The following is an 18,068-nucleotide window of genomic DNA, read 5'->3' on the forward strand; positions in this document are numbered from 1 at the left end:
ATAGAAGAAAGAAGAAGTATTTAAATAAAGGAATTGTCAAAAACTGTCTCTTGTCATTTTTAACATTTTTGACAGTTTTTTAGTGAAATGGTAGGGGTACTTTTGTACCCCCTTACCATTTCACACAGGGGGGGGCCGGGATCTGGGGGTCCCCTTGTTAAAGGGGCTTCCAGATTCCGATAAGCCCCCCGCCCGCAGACCCCCACAACCACCGGCCAGGGTTGTGGGGATGAGGCCCTTGTCCTCATCAACATGGGGACAAGGTGTTTTGGGGGGCTACCCCAAAGCACCCTCCCAATGTTGAGGGCATGTGGCCTGGTACGGTTCAGGAGGGGGGGCCGCACTCTCGTCCCCCCCTTCTTTTCCTGCGGCCTGCCAGGTTGTGTGCTCGGATAAGGGTCTGGTATGGATTTTAGGGGGACCCCACGCCGTTTTTTTTTTTTGGGCACGGGGTTCCCCTTAAAATCCATACCAGACCTGAAGGGTCTGGTATGGAATTTAGGGGGAACCCCACGTCATTTTTTTTTTTTTAATTTTGGCCGGGGTTCCCCTTAATATCCATACCAGACCTGAAGGGCCTGGTATGGAATTTAGGGGGACTCCCACATCATTTTTTTTTTTATTTTGGTTCGGGGTTCCCCTTTGGGGAATTCCCATGCCGTTTTTATCAATGAACTTCTATGTGTATTGTCGGCAATGCAATAGCCGCGGGTAGTTTTAAATGAGTTTTTTCCTTCAAAATGTCATTTTGCTGTCAGACTGTTCTAAACACAGGAAACATGCACCCCTTTACAGGCATACTATAGACACCCCCCAGGTACGAAATTTAAAGGGATATTACACTTTTATTGTTTGACTTTAAGCATTATTAAAATCACTGCTCCTGAAAAAACGGCCGTTTTTAAAACTTTTTTTTGCATTGATCCATGTCCCCTGGGGCAGGACCCAGGTCCCCAAACACTTTTTATGACAATAACTTGCATATTAGCCTTTAAAATTAGCACTTTTGATTATTCATGTTCGTGTCCCATAGACTTTAACGGTGTTCGCGTGTTCGAACAAACTTTTTTCCTGTTCGCATGTTCTGGTGCGAACCGAACAGGGGGGTGTTCGGCTCATCCCTACTGCAGAGCATAGATGTGGACTGCAGAAAACTGCTTTCGCAGCTTTCTTCAGGTTTTGGTATTCCGGCATGGGGCTCTGTAGTTTGGAGATTCCATTGTGTCTTGGGTGGGATGGAATCTCCAATCCTGTGTCCAGGTTTTGTGGAGGACCAGCAGGGTGTGTGCTCAGGTGAGCACACTCCTTTTTAATGAAGGTATGGGAATACCTCATGGATCCCAGTTGATGACTGCGAAACCCCAAGAGAGACAGGAGGTCTCCAGGAGGCAACCAGAACGTGTGTGACTGCAAGAGGCAGTAAACGGCCTGAGGACTAAGGACAGAGCGGTGCTGTGGGCGCTAAAGTAAAGCCGTCCACATTGAAGAAACCTATGGCCTGAGGACCAGTGTAATGAGCAGAGGTACTGCTAAAGAGAAAGCCAGGTGGGCTAGTATTTTCCGTTGTGTGTATTGGCTGGAGAAGAACCCCTGCATGGGAAACCTTTATGTTACAGACTTTTATTTGCCTTTTTCATAAAAATGGGCTACCATGCCCTAAAATATTGTTCCTGACTGGCTTGATCCATTGACAAATGCATCTACCACAAGAGCTAATGGTCCCTCATGTTACAATATATATATATACTAGACTTCCTGCACTGTATATATAATCTACACTGAATGCACTGTATATATATTCTAACTGCCTGCACGCCACTAACTAACCTGCCAAATCTAGCTCAAGTTCTCTCAATCTCCTCCCTGTAGCACACTACATACGGCCGCCGTGTAAGCAGCCTTCTATAGTGTGGGGCGTGGACTTAGCCCCCTGAGCCATGATTGGCCAAAGGCACCTTGCCTTTGGCCAATCATGGCTCTCCCAGCAGATGTGATTAGCCCAGCAGATGTGATTAGCCAAAGCATGCAGGTCAGGTGCATGCTTTAGCCAATCAGCAGCTGTCAATGCATTGCGATCTCGCAGTGCATTTTGGGGCATTCCACAACACTCAAATTTGCTGCGAATGCCCAATTTGTTCGTTTTTTTGCAGACAAATGAACACCCGATGCTCGAGGCGAACTTAAGTTCGATTCGAACATCGGGACCATCCCTAGTCAGATTGTGTACAGAGCTTTTTCTACTCTTCAGCTCTTCTTCAGTGCTGGGCAGTACTGGTGTCACATGATGACAGTACTGCTCTCCGCATCATTACACTGTCAGAGCAGGGCTTCATGGTTACCCTGCCCTCATGGTGGGTCCATGACACCATGAACTCACAGTATGTCCTCAGTCTTCCCAGTTAAATGATGCCCAGTGCCCTTCAAGCTGGAAGACTTCTGCTATATTCTGAGTAAACTAGGATATCAAATTACTGTAGGACACAATGCCAGAGAGGAAGTGAGCCAAAGCTGCAATTTTTTTCTACATACTACTGAGGGACAAAAAAAAATCGGAGTTGGGCTTTAACCCAAGTGGAACCTAACTTAAGCTGCAGAATAGACAGCTAACACCCAGGCCTTGTCTTTGCTAAAAAGTTAAAACAGGCATTTAAAGCTCTATTATAAACAGTTCAAATAAATATTAAATTATATATACATATAATACTTGGAGTAGATTTATGGCAAATTCAGCACACGCAAGTGCACAGGAGCTGCTGAGTGGGGTCTTATACAAGCTCGTTGCCTCAAATGGGCTATAATATTTATACAGTTGACCAAAGATACACTATATTACCAAAAATATTGGGGCGCTTGCCTTTACACACACATAAACTTTAATGGCATCCCAGTCTTAGTCTGTAGGGTTCAATATTGAGTTGGCCCAACCTTTGAAGCTATAACAGCTTCAACTTTTCTGTGAGGGCTGTGCACAAGGTTTAGGAACGTGTCAATGAGAATGTTTGCCCATTGTGCAGACTTGCAGGCTAATTAAGTTATAGTTATTTATATAGAATGTGTAGTTTACCACTGCCATCTAGTGGCCAAAGTCTGTATCAGCTTTATTTCCAGTTATGTACATTTCTCAGAAAGGATGTGACCTTTGGTTTAGGAAGTTCTTCAGCCATTTTAGATTGTCATTCTACATGGATGCAGCATGTCTGTTTCTCTCTCAAGGGGCTTGAGACACCATCACCTGTAAGTGCCTTTCTGTTGTGTCATCTGTCATTTATGCTAGATTAGTTATTCTATGTGTACTGATATCTTGTTATTGTATTGTATTGCAGTTTCACAAATTAAAAACTAAAAATAAATACAAAAGAAGTAAAATAAAGTTGGATTACTTCGGTAGACAAATCAAGCATTGGGCTTCCATTTACTGGAGTCTCTGACAAGTGTTTAGCTGTCCGTTTAGAACCACACATAGTCAGTGTTTTGAGAAGGTGATAGCACAACAAGCCTGGAGATATTAGTCTCTGCACAGACAGAATGAGTCTAAGATCAGGAAGACAGTATAAGGCTGAAGATCACCTACCTGGGACACATCAAGGCAGGGAGAGCATGCCAAGTGTCCAGCAAGACGATACACGCTCACACTCGTCTAAATCAACAAGGTCCAGTCAGATTTCATTAGCAAGTGCCCTTTTAGTCAGAGCTCGCCCCAAAGCAGAAGCAGCTCGTGTTCAGCTAGAATTTGCTGAGAAAGAGGCTGCCACTATGAAAGAAAGAGCAGAAAAAGAAAAATCAGAACAGGAAGCAAAGTTGCATATACTTCAGCTTATGCTGATATGGAGCGATCTGGAAGTGGGTCTATCCATGAAGGCCCAGATGTGCCTGAGAAACCCCGTTCCTCAGTAGAACGTACAAAGGAGTATGTCCAAGAACTTTTTAACAGCAATGCAACAAAACAGTTTCCCAATCCAGAGTCAGCTGAATTTAAACCAGAACCAGCAGAAACCCTGAGTGTACGCAAACAAACCCATGAAGCCAGCAATACCAGAACATTTAAAGATGAACCATTAGAGACTAGGGATGAGCCAAACACCCCTCGGTTCGGTTCGCACCAGAACCTGCGAACGGACCGAAAATTCGCACGAATGTTAGAACCCCATTGACGTCTATGGGACTCGAACGTTCAAAAGTGCTAATTTTAAAGGCTAATTTGCATGGTATTGTCCTAAAAAGGTTTTGGGGACCCGGGTCCTGCCCCAGGGGACATGTATCAATGCAAAAAAACTTTTAAAAATGTCCGTTTTTTCGGGAGCAGTGATTTTAATGATGCTTAAAGTAAAAAAAAAAAAAAAGTGAATTATTCCTTTAAATATCGTACCTGGGGGGTGTCTATAGTATGCCTGTAAAGTGGTGCGTGTTTCCCGTGCTTAGAACAGTCCCTGCACAAAATGTCATTTTTAAAGGAAAAAAAGTCATTTAAAACTGCTTGCAGCTTTAATGTAATGTCGGGTCCTGGCAATATGGATGAAAATCAGTGAGACAAACGGCATGGGTACCCCCCCAGTCCATTACCAGGCCCTTTGGGCCTTGTATGGATATTAAGGGGAACCCCGCACCCAAATTAAAAAAGGAAACAGCAGTATACAGGCTCTGTACTCTGAACAGCAGTATACAGGCGGTGCAAACAAGACAGGGACTGTAGGTTTGTTGTTAAGTAGAATCTGTTTGTAATTTTGAACTGGTACATTTTTAACGTGTTTCGCTCCAGCCAAAAAATCTATTTTTAGCTTTTTGGAAAACATAGGGAAGGGTTATCACCCCTGTGACATTAGTTTTGCAGCCTGTGCTCCTCTTCAGAAGATTTCACCTCACTTTTTGTCCCAATGACAAATGTTTTTTGAAAATGTGGGTTTTTTTGTGAAACAAGGATTGGTGATAAAGCATCAGTGAAAAGGAGAAATGTTTTCCCCATATTAACTCTTACAGGAGAGAATTTCCCTTCCTAGGGGTAGATTTCATCTCACTTCCTGTTGTCTCCTCCTGTTTGCAAGTAGGAGTCATTTGTAAATTGGATGTTTGAAACTAGGGGCCTGCCCTATATACTCAGCAGAAATTTGGGCCTTAGGTGTTGTTGTGGCCACAACACTGTAAGCCATCACAGGGCCCTGCTGTGAAATATTAAATCAAGAAGTGTAATTACATGCCCAACAGGGGCAGAAAAATTGGGCCTTTGGTGGTGGTGCTGGTGACACAACACTAAGTCCTCACTCGCTCTTGGTGGGTGCAGAAACGGGCCCTGCTGTGAAATATTAGATCAAAAATTGTAATTACATGCCCCTGTTGAACAGGGGCTGAAAAATTGGTCCTTAGGCACTGGTGGCGGCGCCCAGAACCAAAAATGTTCTTACAAGCTATCAGCGTGATCATTGAGGAGAAAGAGGATAATTACTCAGGATAGTCACTCAGCATCAGCATAGGCAGTCTTTGAAGGGATCTGAGATTTCAAAAAAAATTATTCGGTTACATCAGCATCAGGTGCTTGGTAGCTGGTGGTGATCCAAGACTGATTCATTTTTATGAAGGTCAGTCGATAGACCGAGTCGGTGTACAGACGCACCCTGTGATCAGTTACAAAGCCTCCAGCAGCACTGAATGTGCGTTCCGAAAGAACGCTGGACGCAGGACAGGCCAGTAGCTCAATTGCATACTGTGCAAGCTCTGGCCAGTGATCCATCCTCAAGACCCAGTAACCCAGAGGATTTTCAGTGGGAAAGGTGTCCAAGTCAGATCTAGCCCCTAGGTATTCCTGCACCATGTAAAACAGACGCTGGCGATGGTTGCTGGAACCGATCATACCTTGGGGCTGCGGACTAAAAAATTGTCTGAACGCATCGGTCAGACGGCCACCTTCTCCAAGGCTCCTTCTTTGACTAACCGAAGCCTCAGCAACACGTTGTCCAGAAACAGTAGTTTGTAACCTCCCAGTCTCTGGGAACGTGTTGCACAAACCTTTCTGCAGGGCCTCCCGAAGATGTTTCATCCTCTGCTCCCTCTGCGATGGCAAGATAAGGTCCGCAACCTTACCCTTGTAATGTGGATCAAGGAGGGTTGCCAGCCAGTATTGGTCCTTCTCCTTGATACCACGAATACGAGGATCCTTACGCAGGCTTTGCAGGATCAGGGAGGCCATGCAGCGTAGGTTTACTGAGGCATTCGGTCTGGAGTCCTCTGGGTCACTAAGGACGACATGGTCCACAGCCACCTCCTCCCAGCCATGTACAAGTCCATGTGTTTCTTGGGACTGATCCCTTAAAGACTGCTGCTGATGCTGAGTGCCAGGCTCCACCTCCATACTGACACAATCCTCCTCCTCCTCCAACTCTTCCTGTGTGATCGGCGGGCACGCAGGAACACTGTCTGGATAAAGGGGGCCTTGAGAGCTAAGGAAGTCCTCCTCTTCCTGCCTCTGTTCTGCCTCAAGTGCCCTGTCCATTATTCCACGCAGCGTATGCTCCAACAGGTGGACAACGGGGACAGTGTCACTGATGCATGCACTGTCACTGCTCACCATCCTCGTGGCCTCCTCAAATGGTGACAGGACAGTGCATGCATACCTGATCATGGCCCACTGGCGTGGGGAAAAAACTAAGCTCCCTTGACCCTGTCCTGGTGCCATAGTCGCACAGGTACTCATTGATGGCCCTCTGCTGCGTGTGCAGCCACTGCAGCATGGCCAACGTTGAGTTCCACCTGGTGGGCATGTCACAGATTAGGCAGTTCTCGGGCAGGTTAAACTCCTTTTTGGAGGTCTGCCAGCCGAGCACTGGCATTATATGACCGGCGGAAATGCACACAGACTTTCCTGGCCTGCCTCAGGACATCATGTAAGCCCGGGTACCTGCCCAAGAACCACTGCACCACCAAGTTAAGGATGTGAGCCAAACAGGGCACATGGGTCAGTTGTCCCTGTCGGAGGGCAGAGAGGAGGTTGGTGCCATTGTCGCAAACCACCATTCCTGCCTTAAGTTGGCGTGGCGTCAACCACCTCTGAACCTGCCCCTGCAGAGCTGACAAAACCTCTGCCCCAGTGTGGCTTCTGTCCCCCAAGCACACCAGCTCAAGCACCGCATGGCATCTTTTGGCCTGCATACTTGCGTAGCCCCTTGAACGGCTACGGAGCACCGCTGGTTCCAAGGACAAAGCACAGGAAGAGGCCATGGAGGAAGAAGAAGAGGAGGGGGTGGAGGAGAGAGGTGTGTCACAATCATTAGTAGTGGCATTTTGGAGGTGTGGTGGCGGAACAACCTCCAACACTACTGTACCTTGTCCTGCATCCTTCCCAGCTGCCAGCAGAGCCATCCAATGCACGGTGAAACTTGGGTAACGTCCCTGTCCATGCCTGCTGGACCGTGAGTCAGCGGTAATATGCACCTTACCGCTGACCACCCTGTCCAGAGAGGCATGGACATTTCCTTCCACATGCCGGTAGAGAGCTGGAATCACCTTCCTTGAGAAAAAGTGGCGTTTGGGTACCTGTCACTGAGGAACCGCACATTCCACAAACTCACGGAAGGGGGCAGAGTCTACCAACTGAAAAGGCAGCAGTTGAAGTGCTAACAATTTTGCCAAGCTAGCATTCAACCGCTGGGCATGTGGATGACTGGGAGCGAACTTCTTTCGGCGGTGCAGCAGCTGGGGCAGGGAAATCTGCCTGGTACAATCTGACGTTGGCGTACCGAAAGCAGATTGCCCACAAGTACTTGGCTGTGACGCACCTAATTCTACACCTTCATTCCTCTCAGTGCAGGTTTCAGAGAGGACTGAAGGTATAGTGGGGTTGGAGATCTCAGCTGATGAGGAGCAAGGAGAGGTCCTCTTTGTTCTTTGGTGTGGGTCTTTTAGATACGCTTGCCAACGAACTGCATGGCAGGTCAACATATGTCTGGTCAAGCATGTGGTGCCCAAGCGGGAGATGTTTTGGCCACGCGAGATACGCTTGGGACATATGTTGCAAATAGCAGTGGTGCGATTTGATGCACTCGTCTCAAAAAAGGCCCACACCAAAGAACTTTTGGAATAATGCGCAGAGACAGCAGCGCCCTGCACATGCGGAGCTTTGGGGTGTGATGCAGTCAGTGTGCTGCCCTTAGGCTTGCCCCTGGAGGGCATCCTGCCTCGTTGGTGATGTGCCTCCTCCTCCTCTCTCCTATCAGGCACCCACATTGAGTCAGTGACCTCATGATCCATTCCCTCCTCATCACTGGAGCAAACCTGGCAGTATGCTGCAGCAGGGGGAGCATGACTGCCAGATTGCTGCCCATCTTGGGCACCCCCTCTGTCCGTGCTCACGTTACCGTCGTCGTCGTCGTCGTCGTCGTCATCGTCATACAGTTTGAGGGACTCTTCAGGAGGACATGGTGGGGATAGGGAAGGAGTCACTGATGCCATTGAGCCGAGGGAAGAGGCCGCGTTGGCAGCTGCTTTGCCAGACAAAGTACCCTGAGCATGGGTGAGCGAGGATGAGGACGGCTTGGCCATCCACTCGACCAAGTCTTCCGCATGTTGCAGCTCAACGCGGCCAGCTGCCGATAAAAAGGCCAAGTGTGTCCCACGGCCACGTGCTGATGAGGATGCACCGTCTCCACGACCAGCACTGTTGCCTCTAGGCACAGAGCCTGCTTGCCCTCTTTTATTGGCTTGTGACTGTCTGCCTCTCCTTGTTGGCCTTCCAGACATACTAATGGCCAGTAGCTGCACTAAGCTGGGATATATATATGTATATGTGTGTGTATGTGTGTGTGTGTATATGTGTGTGTGTGTGTATATATATATGTGTGTATATATATATATATATATATATATATATATATATATATATATATATATATATATATATATATATATATATATATATATATATATATATATATATATATATATATATATATAATTATATGAACACCACCAACCTTCTACTGGTAGCTTTAGGTGAACACTGTGCAGAGCTCACAAAAAACTAACTTGTAGCTTATTTAGCTGCCTGCAGTAGTGATAGGATCAGGAGAACACCACCAACCTTCTACAGGTAGCTTTAGCTGAACCCTGTGCAGAGGTCGCACTACACTAACTTGTAGTTTTATCTGAACACTGTGAGGAGGACGCACTACATCAACTTGTAGCTTTAGCTGAACACTGTGAGGAGGATGCACTACCCTAACTTGTAGCTTTAGCTGAACACTGTGCAGAGGTCACACTAAACTAACTTGTAGCTTTAACTGAACACTGTGAGGAGGACGCACTACACTAACTAAATAGTCTAGCTGCCTGACTGTGGAACTAATAGGAACAAAAGAACACCAGCAATTTTCTTCAGGTAGCTGTAAATACTGTAACAAGACAAGCCTGCCTGTCAGTAGGAAGATAACAGGAACGGATCTAGCTAAACTGAATACAGTGTGTGTGTGTGTATGTATGTGTGTGTATATGTGTGTATGTATATGTATATGTATATGTATATATATATATATATATATATATATATATATATATATATATATATATATATATATATATATATATATATATATATATATATATATATATATATATATATATATATATATATATATATATATATACACAATACACTGTAAGTGCAGCTAACTCACTGACTGTCCTGCCTAATCTAGCTAACACAAATGAAATGACACTGTCTCTCTGTCTATCTAAGCACACTGGAACACACTACACAGGGCCGCCGTGCAGGCGGCCTTATATAGTGTGGAGCGTGTTCTAAACCCCCGGAGCCATAATTGGCCAAAGCCACCCTGTCTTTGGCCAATTACAGCTCTCTCTACTGACAGCGCTGTGATTGGCCAAGCATGCGGGTCATAGTGCATGCTTGGCCAATCATCAGCCAGCAATGCACTGCGATGCCGCAGTGAATTATGGGCCGTGACGCGCCACACGAATTTGGCGCGAACGGCCAATAACGTTCGCAATTCGGCGAACGATCGAACAGCCGATGTTCAAGTCGAACATGGGTTAGACGTGGAACACGAAGCTCATCCCTATTGGAGACATATAGGAACGGGCCAAGTGAATCCTTACTAGAGCAACCCAAACACCAGAGTGCACAAGATGTCACTAAATATCTTAAAGAGATGGTTAATCTCTGAATTGACCATCTCCGTGAAGAGATGGTTAATTCAGGCTTTCTCAAGTTCGATGACTCCCCCGAGAATTACTGGGCATGGAAGTCTTCTTTTCTGAATGCAGTAAAAGACTTAGAATTACCAGCAGCCGAGATGCTAGACCTGATGATAAAATGGTTTGGGACTGAGTTAGCAGAGCATGCAAGAAGGATGCGCAGGATACATATATTTAACCCTTCAGCAGGATTTGATATGGCCTGGCAAAGGCTAGAGGAAAGATATGGCTCACCAGAAGAAATTGAAGGTGCTCTAATGAAAAGACTGGAGTCTTTCCCTAAGCTAAACAGCACAGACAATTTCAAACTGCAAGAGCTGGGTGATATTCTTTGGGAAGTCCAGTGTGCCAAAGAAGAAGGCTATTTAAGAGGACTTGCACATTTAGATACCGCTAGCGGTACTAAGCCTATAGTGGAGAAACTACCTCACAACCTGCAAGAAAAATGGTTGAGTGTTGGAGCCAAATACAAAGGAGATCATGATGTCCCTTTTCCTCCATTCTTTGTGTTTTCTAGGTTTGTGCAGCAGCAAGCTAAGATCAGGTGTGATCCCAGCTTTTCCTTCATCACCAACAGTCAACTGCCGAAAGCAGAAAAGCCACCTGGAGCCTTTCATAGGAAACACCTTTGAAGACCCTGACAGACTTTGCCCACTTCATAAAAAGCCCCACCCCCTAAACAAGTGCAAAGGGTTCAAAAGTAAACCTGTCAAGGAAAGGATAGCCTTTCTTAGACAAAACAGCATCTGCTTCAAGTGTTGTGGATCCACTAAACATGTAGCCAAAGACTGCAAAATACAAGTGGATTGTTCAGAATGTGGCAGTAATAGACACATCACAGCTTTACACCCTGATACTTTGCACCAACCATTAGAGGTTACAGAAGCCCCAAAAGGTGGGGACAGGGAGCAAAAAGATAATTCATCTACCCCAGTGATGTCCAAATGCACCGAAATCTGTGGTGACAGTATAACTCCACGTTCATGTTCAAAGATCTGCCTAGCAACAGTGTACCCCACCGGGGAAAAGCAAAAAGCAGTTAAGATGTATGTGGTTCTGGATGAACTGAGTAACAGGTCACTTGCAAGGTCAGACTTTTTTGATGCTTTCAACATTACATCGAGTGCAGTTCCATACACCCTAACGACATGTGCAGGAGTGATGGAAACTTCAGGAAGAAGAGCTACCGACTTTACTATCGAGTCTCTTGACAAGAGAGTCCATCTCTCACTTCCCACATTGATAGAGTGTGATATGTTACCAGACGATAAAGCAGAGATGCCTTCACCAGAAGTGGCCCTTCATCATCCTCATCTCAATTCGATATCACACCTTATTCCAGCTATCCAGAAAGATGCCTCTATTCTTCTACTTCTTGGAAGAGACATTCTACAGGTACATAAGGTACGCCAACAAATTAATGGGCCCTTTAATGCCCCCTATGCTCAAAGACTTGACCTAGGGTGGGTTATAGTAGAAATTTGTCTAGGAGCAACACATCGGCCTAACAGCGTCAACACTTCAAAGACATCTGTGCTAGTGAGTGGGCGCAAGTCCCTTCTTAGTCCATGTCAGAACAGCTTTGTCGTCAAACCCTAAAACCATACTGCGACTATTCTCCTAATTACAATAGAGACATTAGTAGTGGCATGAAGACTTACACTTTAGGGAACTCAGTGATCCCGAGAACAAAAGATGACAACAAACAAGCAATGTCCATAGATGATCAAGCCTTTCTCAATATCATGGATAAAGAGACTTTCCAAGATGAAAACAATTGGGTAGCTCCTTTACCTTTTCGCACACCCAGGTGTTATTTACCTAGTAACAGACAGCAAGCCATGAAGTGCCTGAACGCACTACGTAAAACTTTGCAAAGAAAACCTGAAGTGAAAAAAGACTTTACAGAATTCATCAAAAGGATTCTTGACAACAATCATGCTGAAGTAGCACCATCACTGGACGAAGGTAAAGAACACTGGTATCTGCCAATGTTTGGCATTTACCATCCACACAAGCCAGAACAAATAATAGTTGTGTTTGTCTCCAGTGCTCAGCATGAAGGTGTTTCATTAAATGATGTTCTGCTGAGTGGCCAGATCTAAACAACACACTTCTGGGTGTCCTCTTACGCTTTAGGAAAGAGCCTATTGCCTTCACAGGGGATGTGCAACAGATGTTTTATTGTTTTCTAGTGAGAGAGGACCATCGTGATTACCTGCGTTTCCTGTGGTACAAGGATAACGACAGAGATAAAGAGGTAACAGAGTATAGAATGAGGGTGCATGTTTTTGGTAATAGCCCTTCTCCTGCTGTTGCCATATACTGCATGCGCAAAGCTGCCCAGAAAGGTGCAGAACATTATGGTCAAGATGCCAAACAACTTGTGATGAGACATTTCTATGTAGACGATTCACTTGCATCAGCTAGCACACCTGAAGGGACAATCAACATTCTTAACAAAGCAAAACAAATGCTGGCAGAGTCTAATCTGCGACTACATAAGATAGCCTCTATCAGCAAACAAGTCATGGAAGCTTTCACCGCAGAAGACAGAGCTAAGAATCTCAAAGACCTGTGCCTGGGAGCAGACACCCTTCCTTTACAGAAAAGTTTAGGCCTAAGCTGGGATATAGAGAGACTATAGAAAAGCCATTCACGAGAAGAGGAATTCTATCCACTGTGAACAGTCTCTACGATCCTCTCAGGTCTGCAGCACCTGTCACCATAAAAGATAAGGCCTTAGTTCGTGAACTGTCAAGTGGAGAAAGTGAGTGGGATGCCTTACTTCATGAGTGGGTCCAATGGACAGAGTCTTTACAAGCCTTACAATGTTTACAAATACCCAGATGTTATGTTCCTGTTTCATTGTCACAAGCCTGCAAAAGAGAACTGTACATTTTTTTCAGATGCATCTTGTGACAGACTCACCCGGGACAGAGGCTATTGGAGGGGACTGAACGCAAGCCTCTTGCCCACCGATTATGGGCCCTAGCATTTGGGGGAATGGTGCTCTCTGTGAGCTGTATGCCTGGGGACCCTGGGGTTGGTGTTACTTTGGATTCAGCTCCATGTCCCCCCAAAACACAGACTCTGGAACCCGTTATATGCCTTATTAGAATGATAAGACTGAATTATACTGTTGGGACACATCCTGTGAGGAGATGCTAATGTCATCAACTCCACTCACCTGTCTGATGTCAGCTATAATGTGTTTAATGTAAATAAGTTTAGTCTAGGTTCTAAGGGTATTCAACTCATTGTTTGTTCTAATTAACCCTGTGTTGATGTTTATGGTAATGTATGTTAATTGAATGAGCTGATCACATTGTCCTCTATACAATGTAGGAGACGGGACGACTCCTATTGGAGCTCATGTTAATTAGGTTTTGTTTGTATTGTTAATTGTAATTAGCTCCAGCTATTGTGTTTATACTACTGTGTGAAGCTCGGTGCCCACAAGTCTGTCATCTGGTCTGGGTAAATGTTTTAGTAAATTAGCTCATGTTAATTAGGTTAGCTTTGAGTCAGCCTGCTGTATAAATGTGTGTGAGATCTCAAATAAAGAGTTAGTCCTGATTTACTCCAAGACTGGTGTTGTCTAGTTCTTGGGGGTTCCTATAGCCAGATCCATTGGACTCGTGTTCCAGAACTTAGGAAGCAGTATACTGACGGAAGCACTCAAGCGGAGTGTGGGACGTTCCGTGACATTGGTGGCAGCGGTGGGATGATACGCAATTGCTTTGAGGCTCCAGTTCCTGACTTTTTAAAGTAAACCAGTATGATGAACCATGCCAAATATAACAGGAAAGAAAACATATATAGTGAGGTTTTGATCAGTCTTGGAAACTGGGCATTGGTTAGCAGTTTTTAAGCCAGGTAACCCCTTTGAAACGTACAACGACTCAAAACTCCTGGGCAATTGGAAATGGAATTTACTGAGAAGTCAAAGATGAACGCTCTTATGTGAATTGCTTGAAGCTTTATGGACTGGAATGAACTCTTCTTAGGCTTTCCATTTCAAGAACATGCTGAAAATGGACTTCACTGCTGAAGTGCTAATATTGACTTGTATTTGAAATGTATTTACTCTGTCCCGGGTGAGTCTGTCACACATCTGTTACAGCAATAGTTGCAGTTGCTTACTTGAAGGTAAACAATGCAGGAAATGTCTGTCATGTTGGATTTGTTATGGGAAAATCCAAACTGAGTCCTAGGCCGGCACATACAATTCCACGCCTAGAGTTATGTGCAGCTGTACTAGCGGTTGAACTGTATGAGCTAGTGAGAGACGAGATGGACCTAAGCCTAGATGCTGTGAAATTCTTTACAGACAGTAAAACAGTCTTAGGCTATATCTGTAACACTACCAAGAGATTCTTCTTATGTTTCCAATCGGGTGAATAGGATCAGACAAGCAACCTGTCCAGAGCAATGGTTCTATGTGCCCTCAGAACAAAATTCTGCAGATTATTCTACCAGGCCTACACAGATGGCTTGCCTTCAGAACTCTATATGGTTCTCAGGCCCACATTTTCTGTATCAGACTGTTATAGATAATCCTGATAACACCAATGTTTACTCTTTAGTGGAACCCAAAGCTGATCATGAAATTAGGTCAGAAGTAGTAAGCTTCAGTACTAAAGCTGTTGACACTAGACTGTAGTTACATTGCTTCGAAAGATTTTCCAATTGGAGGAGACTAAGCAGGGTCATAGCAAGACTAATTCATGTTGCGAAAAGCTTCCAGAAGAAAACCAATGATGATCGACCCAGAAGCTGGAGAGTTTTCCATGAAAGAGTCAGTTTAGAAGAACTATCATAAGCCAAGAAAGTCATAATTTCTTCTGCACAACACACATATTTCAGGCAAGAATATGACTGCATTGAACTACAAAAGACGCTTCCAAAACATAGCCGTCTTACAAAACTCAGTCCTTTTTATAGATCAAAATGGACTATTGAGAGTAGGTGGCTGTTTATCCTTTGCCATGCTGTCAGATGAGGAGAAGCAGCCTGTCATAATTCCTCATGATCACCACATTGCTACTTTGATTGTAAGACATTATCACAATCAGTTTACCAAGGGCACCACATAACAGAAGGTGCAATCCGATCTGCAGGTTTCTGGATTCTCGGTGGAAAACGTCTAGTGTCTGCAATCATTCACAAATGTGTCATGTGCCGTAAGCTCAGAGGGAGATTTGGAAAGCCAAAAGATGGCAGAGTTACCAAAAGATAGTCAATCCTGAGCCTCCATTCACTAGTGTGGGTGTTGATGTGTTTGGTCCCTGGACAGTTGTAACACGCCGAACCAGAGGAGGTAGCGCTGACAGCAAACGCTGGGCTGTTCTTTTTACATGTCTTTCTACAAGAGCAGTGCATATAGAATTGATTGAGTCCATGTCAGCATCCAGTTTCATCAACGCCCTAAGAAGGCTATTTTCTGTTTGTGGTCGAGCTAAGTTAATTCACTCAGAGGTACTTATTTTGTAGGAGCATGCAAGGAACTGCATATATGTTGAAATGATGTAGAACTTCTAGACTATCTTGAAGACAAAGGATGCGCATGGATCTTTAACACTCCACACTCATCTCACATGAGAGGTGCTTGGGAAAGGTTAATAGTAGGGATGAGCTTCGAGTTCGAGTCGAACTCATGTTCGACTCGAACATTGGCTGTTCGCAAGTTTGCCGAACAGCGAACAATTTGGGGTGTTCGCGGCAAATTCGAATGCCGCGGAACACCCTTTAAGAGTCTATGGGAGAAATCAAAAGTGCTAATTTTAAAGACTAATATGCAAGTTATTGTCATAAAAAGTGTTTGGGGACCTGGGTCCTGCCCCAGGGGACATGGATCAATGCAAAAAAAAGTTTTAAAAACGGCCGTTTTTTCAGGAGCAGTGATTTTAATAATGCTTAAAGTCAATCAATAAAAGTGTAATATCCCTTTAAATTTCGTACCTGGGGGGTGTCTATAGTATGCCTGTAAAGGGGCGCATGTTTCCCGTGTTTAGAACAATCTGACAGCAAAATGACATTTCGAAGGAAAAAACTCATTTAAAACTACCCGCGGCTATTGCATTGCCGACAATACACATAGAAGTTCATTGATAAAAACGGCATGAGAATTCCCCAAAGGGGAACCCCGAACCAAAATTAAAAAAAAAAAATGACGTGGGAGTCCCCCTAAATTCCATACCAGGCCCTTCAGGTCTGATATGGATATTAAGGGGAACCCCGGCCAAAATTTAAAAAAAAAAATGACGTGGGGTTCCCCCTAAATTCCATACCAGACCCTTCAGGTCTGGTATGGATTTTAAGGGGAACCCCGCGCCAAAAAAAAAAAAAATGGCGTGGGGTCCCCCCAAAAATCCATACCAGACCCTTATCCGAGCACGCAACCTGGCAGGCCGCAGGAAAAGAGGGGGGGACGAGAGTGCGGCCCCCCCTCCCTCCTGAACCGTACCAGGCCACATGCCCTCAACATTGGGAGGGTGCTTTGGGGTAGCCCCCCAAAACACCTTGTCCCCATGTTGATGAGGACAAGGGCCTCATCCCCACAACCCTGGCCGGTGGTTGTGGGGGTCTGCGGGCGGGGGGCTTATCAGAATCTGGAAGCCCCCTTTAACAAGGTGACCCCCAGATCCCGGCCCCCCCCTGTGTGAAATGGTAAGGGGGTACTTATACCCCTACCATTTCACGAAAAAAGTGTCAAAAATGTTAAAAATGACAAGAGACAGTTTTTGACAATTCCTTTATTTAAATGCTTCTTCTTTCTTCTATCTTCCTTCATCTTCTGGTTCTTCTGGCTCTTCTGGTTCTTCCTCCGGCGTTCTCGTCCAGCATCTCCTCCGCGGCGTCTTCTATCTTCTTCTCCTCGGGCCGCTCCGCACCCATGGCATGGGGGGAGGCTCCCGCTCTTCTCTTCTTCTTTTCTTCTCTTCTTCATTTTCTTCTCCGGGCCGCTCCACAATCCATGCTGGCATGGAGGGAGGCTCCCGCTGTGTGACGGCGCTCCTCATCTGACAGTTCTTAAATAACGGGGGGGCGGGGCCACCCGGTGACCCCGCCCCCCTCTGACGCACGGGACATGACGGGACTTCCCTGTGGCATTCCCCGTGATGTCACAGGGAAGTCCCGTCAAGTCACCGTGCGTCAGAGTGGGGCGGGGTCACCGGGTGGCCCCGCCCCCCCCCGTTATTTAAGAACTGTCAGACGAGGAGCGCCGTCACACAGCGGGAGCCTCCCTCCATGCCAGCATGGATTGCGGAGCGGCCCGGAGAAGAAAATGAAGAAGAGAAGAAGAGAAGAAAAGAAGAAGAGAAGAGCGGGAGCCTCCCCCCCATGCCATGGGTGCGGAGCGGCCCGAGGAGAAGAAGATAGAAGACGCCGCGGAGGAGATGCTGGACGAGAACGCCGGAGGAAGAACCAGAAGAGCCAGAAGAACCAGAAGAACCAGAAGATGAAGGAAGATAGAAGAAAGAAGAAGCATTTAAATAAAGGAATTGTCAAAAACTGTCTCTTGTCATTTTTAACATTTTTGACACTTTTTTCGTGAAATGGTAGGGGTACTTATGTACCCCCTTACCATTTCACACAGGGGGGGGGCCGGGATCTGGGGGTCACCTTGTTAAAGGGGGCTTCCAGATTCCGATAAGCCCCCCGCCCGCAGACCCCCACAACCACCGGCCAGGGTTGTGGGGATGAGGCCCTTGTCCTCATCAACATGGGGACAAGGTGTTTTGGGGGGCTACCCCAAAGCACCCTCCCAATGTTGAGGGCATGTGGCCTGGTACGGTTCAGGAGGGAGGGGGGGCCGCACTCTCGTCCCCCCCTCTTTTCCTGCGACCTGCCAGGTTGCGTGCTTG

At 45.8% G+C, this 18,068-nt stretch overlaps 1 long non-coding RNA gene across 1 annotated transcript in view; it reads left to right on the top strand.

Moving 5' to 3' along the window:
* Positions 1–3,158: 3,158 nt before the first annotated feature.
* LOC141145879 (uncharacterized) overlaps positions 3,159–18,068 on the top strand; it is a 164,169-nt gene continuing 149,259 nt past the window's right edge. The window contains exon 1 of the long non-coding RNA XR_012244688.1: positions 3,159–3,234. This is a non-coding gene — a long non-coding RNA (uncharacterized lncRNA). The remainder of the gene's footprint in view (positions 3,235–18,068) is intronic.

The sequence above is a fragment of the Aquarana catesbeiana genome, linkage group LG05, assembly GCF_042186555.1.
Source record: "Aquarana catesbeiana isolate 2022-GZ linkage group LG05, ASM4218655v1, whole genome shotgun sequence".
Taxonomy (NCBI): domain Eukaryota; kingdom Metazoa; phylum Chordata; class Amphibia; order Anura; family Ranidae; genus Aquarana; species Aquarana catesbeiana.